This window comes from Vollenhovia emeryi, unplaced genomic scaffold (assembly GCF_000949405.1).
Source record: "Vollenhovia emeryi isolate VEMERY1.0 unplaced genomic scaffold, V.emery_V1.0 DF939136.1, whole genome shotgun sequence".
NCBI lineage: Eukaryota > Metazoa > Arthropoda > Insecta > Hymenoptera > Formicidae > Vollenhovia > Vollenhovia emeryi.
The window spans coordinates 2,129,299-2,140,888 of record NW_011967230.1 but is presented as its reverse complement, the minus strand read 5'-3'; the positions used below and the strand labels follow the sequence as shown (position 1 = coordinate 2,140,888).

At 51.7% G+C, this 11,590-nt stretch overlaps 1 protein-coding gene across 1 annotated transcript in view; it reads left to right on the top strand.

Moving 5' to 3' along the window:
* The first annotated feature begins 7,024 nt into the window (after nucleotides 1-7,024).
* LOC105567630 (putative transcription factor capicua) overlaps nucleotides 7,025-11,590 on the top strand; it is a 58,874-nt gene continuing 54,308 nt past the window's right edge. Inside the window, exon 1 of the mRNA XM_012022632.1 lies at nucleotides 7,025-7,113. The gene's annotated coding sequence lies outside the window, so the exon portion shown is untranslated. The remainder of the gene's footprint in view (nucleotides 7,114-11,590) is intronic.

The following is an 11,590-nucleotide window of genomic DNA, read 5'->3' as shown; positions in this document are numbered from 1 at the left end:
CGCGAAATCCGCGGTTCGCCACCGAGGGAACGTCCCACTCGCGTGCGATCGCCCCCCGCGATTATCGCAGCGACGCGCCTCAACGAAACAATGCTCGCGCGTGCACGCGAGTGCGTATGCGGTCGCGTGAGGTTTCGTGCCTCGGCCAGAATAAGGCCCCGGTCTACAATGAGTCGTTAGTCAGAAGTCGCAATGTGTTGAACCTTTTCTTGCTGGGTGGAAGAAAAAGGATTGACATACAGTTTCTATCTTCTGACTGACAACAACTCGTTGTGGACCGGGCCTAAGGCTTGAGGCTTGGTCGCGTCGCTTGAAATCCCCCAAAATTCCCGCGCTTTAAAACGAGGTAAATATACATTGGGCGTCGGAGAGAGAAAACAAGGGTTCTAAGTGCAACAAGTGCAAGAGCAATACAGACCTGATGTTTATAAAATATTCATCTATTGTTAACAGGCTTACAGTAAAATTGTTACTTTCGTATGTTTACATATTTACGTATTTATATAAGTTCATTCTCTGCAAATGTTCTCTTCGTATACATATTTGAGACGGTTGTTCGTTACTTGAGACAAATACCTGGCCCGGTCTCTCCATTGTCGTATAACTTTAATCTTTTTTTTTACTGTCCCCTTGAGAAGAGATCGAGAATCAGTCAAGTTAAGATTTAAGTCAAGTGACACTGAGTCCGGGCCTAACAAAGGCAGTTAAAAAGAGACAAATTATAAGCTAAGGTTGAAGTTAAGGGACGTTGGCGAAACTGGGTCTTGGAGCGTCTCACAAGACATTCTACCAAGGCCCTCGGTCTCAAACATCGCCGGGCGGCGCAATTAGTCGCGCGACGCACAAAGCGATCGATCTTATCTCGCCTTGTCTGGTTCCCATGAAGCGAGAGACGATGAGCGTCGCGGGCTTCGATCGGCGACGCTTTTTACGCGCACGAGAGGTTCTTCGCCCACACGTCCGTACGCAGGTACAATTGCGTACACGCGCGCGTACGTGCGTGCGTGGTCGAGTCACGCGCGAACGGCCACGGCGATGCGTCACGGGCGACGCAACGCGCGGTCGGCTGCGCCTCTCCGAGGAAATACGCGGCGCACTTTACGCGCTTACTCACCGCGCGGGCGAACGAACGCGCGCGACAAAACGCGGGACATCGTTCCATCGCACGCGCGTTTGCTCACACCTTTTTTTTTATACTTATTGTTAGCGCGCGTTCCGTCGCGTCCGACACGACGCATCGTGTACGTCAGAACGTTCTATCGGAAGCAGCGGTTCGCACCATACGGTTTGATTTTCGCGCGGTAGCGTGTAACGATAACGTGGGCGTCGAGCTTATTCCGCCGAGGAAAACGGAGGGAAGATAATACGAGGCTTTGGGTTCGTTCTTTAGACGGAATTTATTGCGCATTTTACATATGGCGGGAATATACGATGGTTTTTCGCGGAAGGACCGGACGGCTGTTCTCAATATCGTCAGGCTATGAAAAGCATCATCTTGTTGCTCGACTCCGACGAGTTCCCCCTTCGTAAGTGGGTCGTTTGAAAAGTCCTCGGAATGAAATGGAAAAACAGCTCGTGTGTCTTTTTGTAATTATTTTTATTTCCCAGCATAATCTACCCTTGTATCGACCCACTTGAGCCACTCGTGCGTCACTATCCCATTGCGAAACTTGTCAAGTGATGCAGAATGTCCGTCGATTCTTTCACTTTTTCATCCGATGAACATCTATTGCTCGGCGAGGAATTCTCTTCGGTCGCGGGAGTAGGTGCAAGTCCGACACTTTGAGTTATTCATTTTTCATTTCAAAACCCATGCGGATATGGTCGTTCAAAGATCTGTAAAAGGTGAATTTGATGGGACGAATCGGAACTTCATGTACGTGTTCGTAGAGAAGCTGGAACTTTCCATCCCCGGGGAAAAAATAGGGAAAAATCTCATTATGTCTCGATCATGTAACATCTAATTACATCCAATTATAAAATCATCAGATCTTCAGAGATCCGACACTTTTATTGAACATCCTAGATCTAATTAGGATATTTAATTATTATAGATCTAGTTAGTAGAGTTAATATCGAGCATCGAAGGAAGGTATCAAATCTCTGAGGATCCGATGATTTTTAGAATTGGATCTCGTGAGATACAATTATTAGATATTACACGATTGAAATAAAATGAGATATTTTCCACATTTTTCCCGGGTCTGTGATTCATTCCGGGGACCCTTCGAATGTCCCACGTACAGCGCACTTGTCGGGACGTAGGTACGAAGAAGTTAAATCTCGCGAAACGCGCGTAAAACTCGCTACGAGTTTTTCGAAAAAAGCTTACGGACGCGCCTTAAGTCATTCGCCCTCGGCGAAGTGTTAATTTGTTTACATTGTTCGGCCACGATCCCTCGGCGATTAATTCTCTTTTCATTCTGCACATTCATCGCGGAGAATGCACGCGCGTGCGAATGATGCGGTTGTTTCGGGCTTCCGGTGACGCAGGTGACCGGCGCACCGGCATTTCGGCCGCCGCGCGGCGGCGCTTCGGCCGGCGGGGGAACGTTCTGCATCTGTTTACACGCAAATTACTTGCTTTGCTTACACCGCTTTGCCGCGCGCTCGACATAACTCACCGTGACGGATTCAATGGAACGGCCGTTAAAACAAATGCAGTTTTGATTCGCGCCGCGGGATGTTCTGCATTCTGCGTCCGGGCGCGATTTACCCCCGTACGCGCTTTACGCGTCCCGACGCGGAGCGGGCCAGAAATAGAGCGAGCGGGCGCGCACGAAAAGGTTGAAGGGAGAGATTATATTTGAACGGGGGATGGGGGTGGGGGGAATTCGATATGAATCTTAAAGATGAAAAGAGAGCGCGATCGATACGCGCGTGTGGATTATATAAGATTTTTAATTATCGAACATCGGTCTAACATTAATTTGCGAGTTTTATGCATGATGTTAAAATGCGCGGACACGCATCCTCTTATTCGCAATATTTTAACATTTACAATGACTAGTAATTAATCTACGCAAAACGTATGCGTAACAAGTTGAGAATTAGGAGCAGCTGGCCGACGAGAAATCAATTTAGCTGAGTCGCGAACATTAAAAACAGGGAGCGATCGACGTAGGTGTTTAATGCCCGAATGAACTTGTCTCAAATCCATAAAACCAAACGCTACCTCTATATTATAAGCATATCTCACACGACGCACGCAAGCGCACCGTTTATTCACGATAGATTTTAACGTACGTTAAAGAAAGCGCTCGAAATGTCCGCTGCCTCGTAACGCGCGCGCTGCAGCGCGTTTCAAAGACGAAATACGTGTTAGCAAACATCAGCTCGCGTCAGAAAACATCGCGCGTTACCGGCACGAACATTTTCGTTAATTAATTTATTACACCACTGTGAGAATAAAGGCTAAAGAATCTGCGTGATCGCGTTTCGTTGGTGCCAAAAAGGTGCGAAAAAATCTATTCACTCGAATAAGTTATAGGTTACGTAACCTATAACTTTATTCGAGTGAATGAACTTCTTGTTAAGCTTCTAAACTTGATTTCAATGATACCATGCTGTTCTTTCACTTAATCTGAATAGTGGGACACTCGGTTCGTACACAAAAGCCACATAATTTGTATATTACACAAATATTTTCGCGAATTGACAGTTCTAGGAGCAGAAGGTGCCAAAAGTGCAGAATCACTCCAGCGTCCCCTTAAGACAACGTTCTTCGTCTTAAAGTAACGCATAATAACCCTCTCGTGACTTAAAAGTACAAAACAGCCATTCTGCTCAGGCCCTAAGCCTGAATCTAATTGCACGTTTTTAAACTCATTAAAAAGGGGGGTTGCAATTATTCTGTCCATTACTGTACACAGACAGGGCGTGCCTGGACATCTCTACAAGTGCCCATCTACAATAGAGATTTAAACCCTAAAGCCAACGGCACACGGTACTATTTTTCCTACTGGATTCCTTACGAGAGCCAATCAGGATTCAGCTTTGAGTCACCTGATCGAAAACTCTGCATCCTGATTGGTTCTCGTAAGCAATCCAGTAGGAAAAATAGTATCGTGTGCCGTTGGCTTAAGCCTTAAGAAATGGACTTAATCATAGTCGCGTATTCTACTCAGACTTGACCGTGATTGGTCAATTTCTCAAGGCTCAGGGCTTAAACCATCCATTGTAGACTGAGACTAATATAATGTGTTCTATTATTATAGGAATGTCCAGCCGTTCCTGCCTGTCCGTTTACAAGCGAGTCTCTGCGAGACGGCAGCAGCTCGCGCGTTTCATCAAGGCTGCGAAAATCGTGCGCGCGCACGCGTGCGGATTCCTGTGTTTTAAATTCCTCCGTCATTATCTCTATCTTAAATTAAATCCACGCGCGGCCCGGCCCGCTTATAAATCACTAGATTCACGGATCCGCGGAATCTCGCTACGCCCGTGTCTCTTCCCGCATTCCACGATCCCGCTTCCCTTTCTCTCTTTTTTCTGATTCTGGCAACCGACAGCCGGAACCGTCCAAATTACGCGGCGGCTAGTACGCCAAGAAACGCGCGCGCGCGCTCTCGCGAAACGTACGGGCGTCCCACGTCCCCGTCTCTCGCCTCCCTCGCGATCGCGCCCGTTCTTACGTCACGATCGCTCTCCTCGCAAGCGGATCTCGCTCGAAAGCGCGGCCGCCGTGAACGCATGCATGCGCACGCGCGCGCGCGCGCATTTGTTTCCGCGGAACAGTGAATAACCTCTCCCGGCGCGGCGCGGCGGCTCGTTCTCACATGCGCGCGCGCGCACACGCGCGCGTGAACGAGCACTCGGGAACCAGGTTGCCATCCCTCCCCCTCCCCTTGCCGTTCCCACCTCGCCCACTCGCCACCACCGCCGCCGCCGCCACCGTCGCGCCGCGCTGCGCGTTTTCTCCTGCGATTTCAAGAAAGCCATATAGCCCCTTTCTGCCCTCGGCCGTTCCCCCTCCCCGGCTCCGCTCGACGCGACTTCAACTCCATCGTCGCGTGGTTCGCCTCGGCAACGAGAGTCCGCGTGTCTTTCCCCCCCCCCCCCCCCTCCTCGCGGCGACTCTCGTTCGCCTGCCTCTCCTGTTCACTCACCCCTCATCCCCCCTCCCTCCCCCCACAATGCACTCGTGCGCTCAGGAACGTGACTGCGGATGCTCGTTCCCGAGAGAGGGCTTCGCGGCGAGGCGCCTCTCTCGCTCGTGGCCGATAAGGTGAAAGATAATGCAATCCCGACGGTTACGTCGCGTCATAGAAAACGTCTCCACCCGCCGTGCGCCGCGCGTAACGTAACGTTGGGGTATTTGCGCATCGTTTCGGCCGTGTCCGGCTCCTTTCAGTCGAACGGAATTCTTTCTCCCGTCGTTTTCCATTAAAGCAGCCAGGGGGGATACTTGGGCGCGAGCGGCGCGAGTACGCGACAGGAGCGAGAACGACGATTGGCACCGCGCGAAGGGTGAAAGTACGCGGTACAGGTGTAACAATCGTTGCGAAAACTGTCGCGTCCACCTGCCGCGTCCCTCTCGCCCCGCGGGTGAGTTTACATATACGCGGTTCGGTAAACGAAAAAACACGTTTCACGAACGTACCGAAACGGCGGAGCGTCGTAGCCTGCATACGTCACTGTTCTCGCGAGGAGCGAGCGACGAGGTGTTAGTCACCTCAAGGACGTTCGTTGTAATTGGGATAGGTCGGACGGAACCGTCGGTGCAACGAGGAGAGAACGCGCGCGCGCAAGAGAGAGAGAGAGAGAGAAAGAGGGGACGGTCGTGCACTTCAAGGTAGAAACGCATATCGCTGGAGGAGCGCGTGGAAAGAAGAAAGAGGGTGGCGACGAGTGACCGTCGCGGGGGGGGGGGAGGACGGGACGCGAGAGAGCGGAGAGAAGGAATGCGCGCACGCGCGGGAGGAAGAGGGAGAGAGAAAGATGGTTAAATTTGGCTTGGACGCAGGGAGGAAACGCGAGCGCAAGAAAGGGAGAGGCTACTACGCGCGGGGGGGAGCGACGGAGAACGAGGGAGGGAGAGAGAGAGAGAACGAGTGTGGCCCATGAGCGCCGCGGCGCGGCGCGGGGAGAAAGGGGGAGAGTGGGAGTGAAAGGGCGAGCGAGAGGCGAGACACGTAAGGCGATCGCGCAGTGGGGGAAGCTCGCGAGTGGTGGGGAGAGTCGCGCGGACGGGGAGGGGAGTCCGCGCGCCGGTACTACGGGTATCTGTAAATGGCGCCTAGCCGTGAACGTCGGCACGTCACGGACTCTCTTCTCTCTCTCTCTCTCCGTCTCTCTCTCCCTCGTTCTCGGCGCGGTAGTCGTGCGAGAGCGGGCTTTTCGCGCGCCTAGTCCGCGGTGAAACGACGTGCAAACGGGGCCTCCGCCTTCTCTCTTTCGGCCGACGAGATCCGTGTTCCTGCGGTTTGCGCGATCGCGAGTGCGTGCATCATCTGCTCTCTCTCTCTCTTCTCCCTACCCCGCTCCCTCTCGATCCTCCGGCCCATCGCCCGCGCGCTACCTGCCCCCTCCCCTCCGCCCCTCTCTTTCTCTCGCTCGCTCGCCGCCAGCGACGTGTCCCGCGCGCGCTCTCGCTGCCTGTGTTTCCTCCGCTTCGGCTCGGAGCGATCGTGGCTCTCTTCCTGGTGTGTGCGCGTCAATGCTCAGTGGCGCCCTTCGACGAATTCGCGTGCAGGCAACATGGAGGAAGGTGCGGTGGTGCTACGATAGTGGTTTCCAAGCGAGGAGAGTGCTACGCGACGACAGCAGCGCCGTCGCGGTGTCCGCTACGACGAGTGCATCGGCTCCTATCGTCTGCTGCTACTCCTTCGCGACCTCCTCCTCCACCTCCTTGCCCGTCGTCTCCTCCGCTTCCTCCTCCTTCTCCGTCACCTCCTCGGCCGCCTCTTCTTCCTCCTTCCTCGCCTCCTCTTCCTCCGCTTCTTTCTCCTTCCTCCTTGGCGATTACAACGACGACGACCACGACGACGACGACGACGACGACGACAGCGGCGGTGGCGGCGGCGGTGGCGGCGACAGCAACAGCAGCGACGAGTCAAAGCGCCGGCTTCCTCGCCTTTGTTCGGACCGGCGATCACGTCGCCGCGGAACCTACAGGTAAAGAAACGTACCCGGGATTTCGCGACCCTCCCCCTCCCTCCGGACATGAGGCGCTCGCATCTTACTTCCTTCCCCAGCCTCCTCCGCTCCTGCCTCCTCTCTCTCTTTCGCTCTGCGCCCCGCTCCGCGCCCCGCCGCCTCGTTACCGGATTCGACCATTCCGGAGCGGAGCGGTGACGGAAATGTTTATGCTCGGCAACGAGGGAGCTCGGGGGAGAGTCGATCCGCCGTTACCCTTGCCGTCGTTGCGCGCGCGACGGAGAGGCCGCGGCTTCAACCTTCTATGGACTATTTTCATGAATGTCGAAGAATGGACGTCCGAGCGATTCTCTTTGTCCTTTCTCCGCCGGACGAGTCCCCTCCACCTCTCTCTCTCTCTCTCTCTCGCTCTCTCGCTCTCTCCTCGGTTCGTCTGTTTATCTGGACGGACGGCGGGCTGATGCCTTCGCGGGGGACGGCGGTCGTTCGGCGCGTAATTAAATGGAACCGCTCGCGCGCCGCGGCACCGGTGCGCGTGTTTTTGAAAGCGAGGGAGGAGGAAACGATCGTACATACATATGATCTCGAGTACGCGTCCGCCTCCCCCGTGTGTGTTTGTCTCGCCCGTTCGACTGGCGCGTTTTCAAAAATAGGTCACTATGGCACCGAACGATCACGCGGCGTATACCCGCCGAGTTAACAACGACAAACAAATGTGCCGTATTACCTTCGAGTCGCGAGGACCGCGGTAAAGGACGCCCGCGGTACGACGGGCGCCCGTTCCGCCGGTGGTCAAACGCCCTGTTCTCGAAAAGAAGAAAAATATCGGTATTTCGCGAGCGCCGCCGGATTACTGGCTTCATATTCCAGGGACATTTTTCGAGAACGCGGCCCTGACTGAATTCTGCGAAATCGTTACGGGAGCGAGTAGAGTACACGGAGAGGAGAAGCCGCTTTTAAAATTTATCCTGGAAAGTTTATAGTGGGACAACACGGCATTTTGAAGAATTTTATGAGAGTTTGTTGACATTTTACCGCACATCTCACCAGTGATTAGTCTTGGTGTACGTTTTACTGGTCGAATGTATAGTAAAGTTTTAGCGAAACTTTCATAAAGTTCTTCGAAATGTCATGTTGTCCCACGATTACATGGTTTTCAGGAAGGATTTTGAGAGAAAGAAATAACGGGTTTTTTTAATTTTACCATACGTTTTACTATAAGTGAAATGTATGGCAAAATTTCGAAGAACTCTCATAAAGTTCTACAAAATGCCGCGTTCCCCCACGATTACATAATTTTTAGGATAAATTTTGAGAGAAAGAAATGGCAGACTCTTGAAATTTTACCATACGTTCTACTAGCAAAATGTATGGTAGAATTTCGAAAAACTCGCATAAAGCTCTTCAAAATGCCGCGTTGTCCCGCAATTTTCAGGATAAATTCTAAGAGAAAATTCTCTCCGTGTAGGATGAACGTGCAATGGTGGACAGAATGACGCGTTTCTTTTTAAATGAGTTTAGGAACTCGGGAGATCGGCAACGCTTAGAATGGCTTCGGACTGGCCGTCGAGTAAAACATTCCTCGGAGGAGAAGATTTTGGAACGTAATCCTGGATCTAAATGCACGCGTTCCTACTCATTAAAAAAAAAAAGTGTCACTGTACGCTAACAGTAAGTAGAAAACGTGTCGCGGCTGACGCAGCGCAATAACAAATAAAAAACAATTGTGTATATTTACATCGAGTTACAAGTTATTAATATGCAAATGCGCGAGAGGCGACGTTGAGTTATCGGCAATAAAACGCGATTGTTTCAAGATATAAATAATTAAACACGCTAGGGCTATTGTATAATTAAAAGTGTCGTTGTATTATCTCGTCGCGTAGGTATAACATACGGTATGAAAAAAAAACGCGCGCACCGACAATGCAACCTCAACGACGCTGCGGAACGGGTTGTAGAATTGAGCCAACGGGGCCGGAATGGGTTAATCGAACGCGTGCGAGACGCGCCTCGATACTCGGGAAGCCACGCGAGACTCCGGAGTCGAGATCCATCCATCCAGTTTGCATCTCGGGACGAATCGGCCTCTCGTCCTCCACGCTCGATTCCACGCCTCGCTCTCGTCCGATTGAAATAAATTTCCATCCCGAAGATTCGCGCCGCGAGTCCTCGTCGCCGAGGGCGCGCGATCGGATGTCCGCGGCGCAACGGAGCGAGCGAACGAGGGAGGGGGAGGAGGAGGAGGAGGAGGTGGATCTTCCTCTCGGCACTCGCGAGTTCTCATCCCTCGGGAATCGCGGCACGGCGACGCGTCCGCGAATCGATACGCCACTTCGGCCAGTCGCACGCTCGCTCGCCGGCTCTTTAACGCGGGTGCATCGATAAGAGGCCCCCGGAGGCGTTATTATCGCGCGAACACGCGGGCACGGTCGTGCCGCAATGTCGTCTCGCGCGCCGTAATATTTCGCGACCCCCGGCTGTTCCTTCGCGTCGTATTTCCCCTCCGCGGGCGGGCGGGGGAATTCCCTTGCGCGGGGAGGGGAAGTCCGAGATTCGCGCGAACGTGTCGTATTTCGTTTTTTTCCCCCTTTTCTTCGCTTTAACAATTAGCCCGCGACGCTTTGCTGCGTTTTCTCGCGCTCACTTTTATTTCGCCCTCGTTAGTTAACGTTAAGCAACAACAAGTGAAACTAGTCCGACCTGGATCTTACAGATTGATTACTCGATTAAAGACGAATGGCATTTTCGGCCGAGCCGGACCTCTGGCAGCCTGATAATAATATTAATAATAATAATAATAATACGGTGGGGATCTTGTGTACTTTTTCCAACTGGCTACACCGTGCGCCAAGGTACTTGCCTAGATTGGAAAACTTGGAAGAAAGGATTTAAACGCCCAGATGCCAAACTAACCAGACGAATTCTGGGATGGATCTTAGGATGCGCAATTTTGTACTTTTGTCGCATGAAAAGGACCACAGCCCGCATGGTCGAAACGTAGCGTAATTTCTAACAATAAATCGATGCCGGTTGTGTCGAAAATTGTTCACCGATGAGCTATCTACCTGCGATATTAAAACTTAAGCCAACCAGATGAATTCTTAATAATTATAATAATAATGGTGTTACAAGCGCGCGCTAACGTGTAATATTAAACATACGTACTCGCGCGCAAGTAAAGCTACGTTCGTCTTCCTATATTCGTAGATCGGAATAAGGAACGGAGTCAGGGTCGTCGCGTGTTGTCAGCTAGAGTTCTTTGTTTAGGAGAGACCAGGAGACGATGATCCCCACGGCTGAGTCACGACAATCGGGTCGCGCTGGCCGAGTCGCGAAACGCGTCTCACCGTCCGTTCGCCGGCCGATCGATCTCGAGATCGATCGGCCGAGGAATCGACGATCTGCGAGGGGACGGCGAACATGCCGCTCCGCTCGTCGCTGAACATCGCGGATAAGGTCGAGAGGGAAAGGGAAGCGCGCGTTACGTCGATTGCACGCGCGAGTCCCGGGCCGATTCCCCCTTTCGTATTTAAGAGTTGCGTGCGAGAGTCGCTTTCGCGTAACACAATGGGAAAAGTTCACTCTTGCGGATCGCGTCTCGTTGCGCCGTCAAGGATTGCGCGCGTCGCCGCTGATAACGCGACGCGCGGACCGCGCGATCTCGGATCGAGAGGAAAAACGTGGCGTTCAAGATAGTACGTTGCGACCACAGACCGCTGTACACTACTAGATTGTTAGGTAAATCACTTTATTTACCCAACGAGACATGGCGGGACTCTTGCCTCACTTTTCAGGAGGTAGCAGCCTACTCTGATAAAAATCAGACAGCAACCTATTTTGGGGCCCACAATTACACTGATAGAAAAATATGTAGCATTTGAAACTACAATTGCATAGTAAAATAATTATGGTCAGGATTATCATTTGTATAGTAGTTATTACTATAATATTAGTAATAGCAACCATACAGCAACCACACAGTGGTGCCAACTATTTAAAAAAAAACTTACTATAAAAGATAAGCTTTTAACTATTATTCTGTTAAAATATCCCGACAGTGAATAGTAAATTAGTTCATTATTTTTATATAGTAAATACAATCACAATAACAGTACAGTTAACTACATTTCTATCATCCACCTTACCAAACACATGGTAAACAAAAGTGAAGTGGTTCGGAGTGTCCTCGCTAGAGGGACGCGCGGTATGAGACTTTCTCGTAAGAAGAAAACCGCATTTATACATTAAATGAACTATAAAGTAATGGTCATAGAATAGATTCGGGACATTGTTCGGATTCGGCGCGATCGCGCGGGCAATCTCTTTTTCCTTTCGAAGCTCACCGGCCGCTCGGTTTCGTCATACCGTCGGCGAGAGGCGAGGGGCAAGGTAGGAAAAGGAAAAAGGGAAAAGCGTTAGAAACGGACGATCGTTCGCCGGTTGAAGGCGTAGGTGAAAATGCAATTAGGCTCCGTGTTACGCGCGGCCGACG